We start from the raw sequence: 6,176 nt of genomic DNA, 5'->3' as shown, positions 1-6,176 counted from the left end.
GGTGTTTTGCGATGGTGCACGCAGGCGGCAAGTACGTGGATGCGTGAGTGCCTGGCACGAGTTGGCATGAAATGGGCATAACTCTCGGGTATTTGGCCCAAGAGGTGGAATTGCACCACCGGCACGCGCGCGCACAGTGCGCTGGCACGTCGATGCCCATTTTCATTTTTCTATCTCTTTTTTTTTTTAACAACATAACAAGACCTATTCTAACACATACTTGGTAGGTGCTTAAGCTAGTAGTCAAAGAGAATACTTCACAATATCATGCACAATCCAAAACATAGCAGTCTCCCTACTTCAACAATTCATCCATACCAAAATGAGGAAAGCTACATTAACATCCTATCTATTCACAAAAAGAATAAAACTAGCAGTCCTATGCGATAGATTAATCATCAAGAAATCACAAGATTCACAAGAATTTAAGGTTACAAATAAGATGGTATAAACAAGGAAGATCTTACCACGGTGGGGTGCCTCCCACCTAGCACTTTTCTTTAACGTCCTTAAGTTGGATGGTCCTTTTCTTAAGCTTCCTCTCTCCTTGGTGCATCCTCCAATAGGTACACCTCTAGCTCTTTTGGGGGCTTGTAACCATGATACTTCTTCACTCTATGTCCATTCACTTTGAAAGTTGCTTCACTCTTGGGATCAAACAACTCCACCACTCCATATGGCTTTATCTCCTTCACCTTGAAAGGTCCTTCCCATCTAGAGCGGAGCTTGCCAGGCATAAATCGGAGCCTTGAGTTGTAGAGGAGGACTTCATCACCTTCTTGAAAGTCCTTCTTCTGGATGTGATGGTCATGAAATGCTTTAGTCTTCTCTTTATAGATCCGGGCATTCTCATATGACTCGTTCCTCAAACACTCAAGCTCCTCTAGTTGTAACTTCCTAGCTTCACCCGCCTTGGCTAAATCCATGTTGCACTGCTTTACCGCCCAATAGGCTCGATGCTCAATCTCCACCGGAAGGTGGCATGCCTTACCATAGACAATCCGAAAGGGACTCATCCCTATCAGAGTCTTGTAGGCCATTCTATACGCCCATAGTGCATCTCCTAACCAGAGGCTCCAATCCTTTCTTTGTGGATTCACCATTTTCTCCAAAATCCTCTTAATTTCCCGGTTGGACACTTCCGCTTGTCCATTTGTTTGCGGATGATAAGTAGTAGCAACCTTATGCGACACTCCATAGCGCTTGAGCAATGCTTCTACCTTCCTGTTACAAAACTGGGATCCTTGGTCGCTCACGATTGCTCATGGCGACCCATAACGGCACACAATGTAATTCCTAATAAAAGAAACAACGGCATTGGCATCGTCAAGGCGTGTAAGTACGGCCTCTACCCACTTTGACACGTAGTTAACCGCTAACAGAATATACAAATACCCACTAGAATTGGAAAATGGTCCCATAAAGTCAATGCCCATACATCAAATATCTCACAGAACAACATATGTTGCTGAGGCATTTCATCCCTTTGGAATGTGTTTCCCGACCTCTGACATGGATGGCAAGACACACATAATCGGTTAGCATCCTTGAATAAGGTTGGCCACCAGAATCCACAATCAAACACTTTTTTAGCGATCCTTTGTGGGCCAAAGTGGCCTCCACATTCGGACGAATGGCAAGCTTCAAGAATTGGTTGGATTTTAGATTCCGGGATACATCTTCGAATTACTTGGTCCATGCCTCTCTTCCACAAGTGAGGGTCATCCCAAATATAGTATTTGGAATCACTCCTCAACTTATCCCTTTGGTTTTTCGAAAAGTTGGGAGGGAAGATTTTCGCAACCAAGTAGTTTGCCATTGGGGCAAACCAAGGAAAGCTATCCGACACAGCATGCAAACTATCCAATGGGAATGAGTCATTGATCGGAAATGGATCAAATTTTAAATTCTCAATGCGGCTTATATAATTCGCAACCAGGTTTTGAGATCCACTCCGGTCCCTAATCTCAATGTCGAATTCTTGCAAAAGCAAGATCAAACGTATGAGTCTAGGCTTTGACTCATTCTTTGTCAACAAGTACTTTAAAGCTGCATGATCCGTGTATACCACAATCTTTGACCCTAGCAAATAAGATCTGAATTTATCTAAAGCATGAACAATAGCTAAGAGTTCTTTTTCAGTAGTGGTATAGTTGGATTGTGCTGCATCTAGTGTCTTAGAAGAGTAAGCAATGACATAAGGGAGTTTACCATCGTGTTGTGCGAGCGCGGCACCTACAGCATAGTTCGACGCATCGCACATTATCTCAAATGGCAACGTCCAGTTGGGGCCTTGCACAATTGGTGCCGTGGTAAGAACTCTCCTTAGGTCTTCAAAAGCTTTCACATATTCACTATCAAACTCAAAATCCACATCTTTTGGAGTAGGCGCGACAATGGCAAAGCAATCTTGCTGAAATCCTTCGTAAAGCGCATATAGAATCCTGCATGTCCCAAAAACGAGTGGACCTCCCTCACAGATGAGGGGTGAGGTAAAGTGGTGATAACATCGACCTTGGCCGGGTCTATAGAAATGCCTTCATGAGATACTACATGTCCTAACACTATGCCTTGTCGTACCATGAAGTGACATTTTTCAAAATTTAAGATAAGGTTAGTGTCAACACATCTAGCTAAGACATTGGCCAAGTTCTCCAGACAACAATCAAATGAAGTACCGTAAATGCTGAAATCATCCATAAACACTTCCAGATAATTCTCCATTAGATCGGAGAAGACACTTGTCATGCACCGCTGAAAGGTAGCGGGTGCGTTACATAGTCCAAATGGCATCCTTTTATAGGCAAAGGTGCCAAACAGACAAGTAAACGTGGTCTTCTCCTGATCTTCAGGAGCAATATGTATCTGGAAGTAGCTAGTAAATCCATCAAGAAAGTAGTAGTGAGATTTACCTAACAAGCGGTCTAGCATCTGCTCGATGAAGGGTAAGGGATAATGGTCCTTCTGTGTAGCGGCGTTCAGTCTTTTGTAGTCAATGCATACTCGCCACGCATTTTGTACTCTTTTAGTGACCATTTCACCGTCGTCCTTCTTGACTGTTGTGATGCCCGACTTCTTGGGGACAACCTGAACGGGGCTCACCCACTCACTGTCTGATATTGGGTATATGATACCCGCATCCAGTAATCTGGTGACCTTTTTCTTCACTACATCGAGGATGGTTGGGTTAAGCCTCCTTTGTGGTTGCCTAACCGGCCTAGCTCCATCTTGGAGAAATATCCGATGTATGCACTTGCGGGGGTCAATTCCCACAATATCTGCTAGGCTCCATCCGATTGCTTTCTTGTACTTTCTTAGAACATCTAGGAGCATTTCTTCTTCTTCACTTGAAAGCTTACTAGCAATAATGACCGGAAACTTTTGGTTGTCCTCTAAGAAAGCATACTTCAAATGAGATGGAAAGGGCTTCAATTCACTTTTTGCCTCAAGCTGAGGTTCCTTTTCATCAAGCTCATGGAGTTCATTCTTGACAACTTTCTCATGTTTATCCTCTTGGTCATCCGTCTCCTCAACAATAGGGTAGCACAACTTGTCATGGTCTTCTTCTTGCATTTTCGCTACCACTTCATCAATTACATCACATCGGAGCACGGAATGTTCTTCGGGAGGATGTTTTATGGCTTCCTCTAAATTGAACTTGATAGTCTTGTCTCCAACCTCAAAGGAATATGTGCCGGTGAAGGCATCTAACTTGAATTTGGAGGTCTTGAGGAAGGGTCTACCAAGTAAAACGGAGGATGAGCTTCTATTGTCTGTGGGAGGCATTTCAAGGATGTAAAAGTCAACCGGAAAAACCAAATCCTTGATCGCCACGAGTACATCTTCCGCTATTCCCATCACTGTGATCACACTTTTATCGGCTAAGGTAAACCTCGCCGCCGACTTCTTTAATGGAGCTAAATTCAACCGCACATAGATAGAAAGTGGCATGATGCTTACACAAGCTCCCAAGTCACACATACAATCATGAAAAGTGCGTCCACCAATACAACATGACACTAAGCAAGGTCCAGGGTCACCACATTTCTTTGGAATAGGTTCCATTAAGGAAGAAATTGAACTTCCCAAGGATAATATCTCCAATTCTCCTATCCTATCTTTGTGTGTACACAAGTCTTTCAAAAATTTTGCATACATTGGAATTTGTTGAATAGCATCAAGAAGGGGTATGGTTACCTCAACTTTCTTGAACACTTGAAGCATGTTCAAATCAAATTCCGGTGTTTTCTTCGCCTTCTTCACCATGGAAGGGAATGGAATAGGAATGGACTCATCCACTATAGCTTTCCTCTTGGGTTCCTTGAGGTTTACTCCTTCTTCCTCATGCCTTTTGTCTACCACCTCCTCTTCATGTGTAGCTTCAACAACCATTTCTTCCTCATGAATGTCTCCCATGACCCTTGGAGGTATCTCTTCTAATGTAGTTCCCGACCGTAGAGTGATGGCGTTGAGACCGCCCTTTGGGTTTGGTTGGGATTGGGATGGAAGGTTAGAAGAACTTGAGGGTTAGTTGGTGTTGTTGTTGGGAGTTGGTGGTTGGTTTGACATGGTCATCTTTGAAAGCATGTTGGTGAGGTTAGCCAATTGAGCGCCCAAGGCATCGAATTGAGCCTTGTTGCTCTCATCTCATTTTTTCATGGTGGCTCTAAGCTCATCAACTTGATTCTTGGAAGATGGAGGAGTTTGGTTTTGGTTTTATTGTCTATGGTGTGGTGCTTGGTACTTGGTGTAGTTGTTTTGGAGCACCAGGCTACAAGATGCACTCTGGGCATACAGAACAGCATACAAGACACCCATTGGGATGAGTCCTTTCCGCTTAGTTTATTGAAAGGCCTGTCACCTCCCAGTTGAGGTAGAGCACAAAGCCTTTTGGGCAGTAAAAGAGTGCAATATGGATTTTGAGAAGGCCGGAACTGAGAGGAAGTTGCAACTGCAAGAATTAGAGAGCCTGCGCCTAGAAGCTTATGAAAACTCAAGGCTGTACAAGGAAAAGATGAAGGCTGTGCATGATAAGCACATCAAGAGGAGAGAGTTCCAACCTGGGGACTTTGTCCTCCTTTACAACCCTAGACTGAGGCTCATGCCAGGCAAGTTGAGATCAAGATGGGAAGGTCCATATAGAGTAGAGAAGGCTGAGCCATACGGAGTTTTCCACCTAAGTCACCCTTCAAACTCTGAACTCATCAAAGTTAATGGACATCGCTTAAAGCTATATCATGGTGAGAAAGCAACGAAAACTAAGGAGCTAGAGATCTTCCTCTTGGAGGATCCACCCACAGCAGAAGAATGAGCTAGTGGAGCATCCAACTTAAGGACGTTAAAGCAAAGTACTGGGTGGGAGACAACCCACCATGGTATGATCGTTCCTTTCTTTCTTCTTAGTTTTCTTCTTCAATAACTCTTCTCATTATTAGCACATTTAATTTGCATCTTCATCTGCATATTGCATAAAAAAAGGGGGGCACGCGATGCAACAGCGTCGCCGACGCGTCCGCATCGCAGGTGCGTAAGAAAGAAAAATAAATCGAACAGAAAGTCACACGAGAGCGTGGCTGGAGGCGTGTCTTAGGCACAAATTGATCCACGCGACTGCGTCGCTGACGCGTCCGCGTCATGTGGAATAATTCCTCCCACGCGTCCGCGTCACCCACGCAGACACGTGACTTGAAAATCGACGTAAGAAAGGGTGCATGGCCAAAAGTTGTGTTGAAGTGGTGCTGGGCTGGCGCTAGACGCACAGGTCTTACCACGCGAACGAGTGCTCCACGCGTCCGCGTGACCTTCCAATATTGGCCATCCACGCGATCGCGTCCACCACGTGAACGCGTCACCCTGGGATTTGGCAACAATGAGTTTCGAACAAAGAGTTGTGCGAGCGTGAGGCTGCCCTCGCGCCAGTAGCTCTGAGCGAGCCACACGTCCGCGTGACCGACGCGACCGCGTCGATCCATATAGGCGCCATCCACGCGAACGCGTACCCCACGCGTCCGCGTCGCTTGCGCCGCACAGCTTACCCTAATCTGCCAAAATATCTTCTCTTTCTCTTCCCCAATTTCTACTTTCTCTTTTCCCTTCTTATTTCTTTCTTCCCTTTCCTTTCTTCTTCCTTCTTTCTCACTTTCTACTTTCTCTCTCTCTCACCACCATTATCAAGG

The sequence above is a fragment of the Arachis ipaensis genome, chromosome B09 (genome assembly GCF_000816755.2).
Source record: "Arachis ipaensis cultivar K30076 chromosome B09, Araip1.1, whole genome shotgun sequence".
NCBI classification, from domain to species: domain Eukaryota; kingdom Viridiplantae; phylum Streptophyta; class Magnoliopsida; order Fabales; family Fabaceae; genus Arachis; species Arachis ipaensis.
This window is presented reverse-complemented; position numbering follows the sequence as displayed.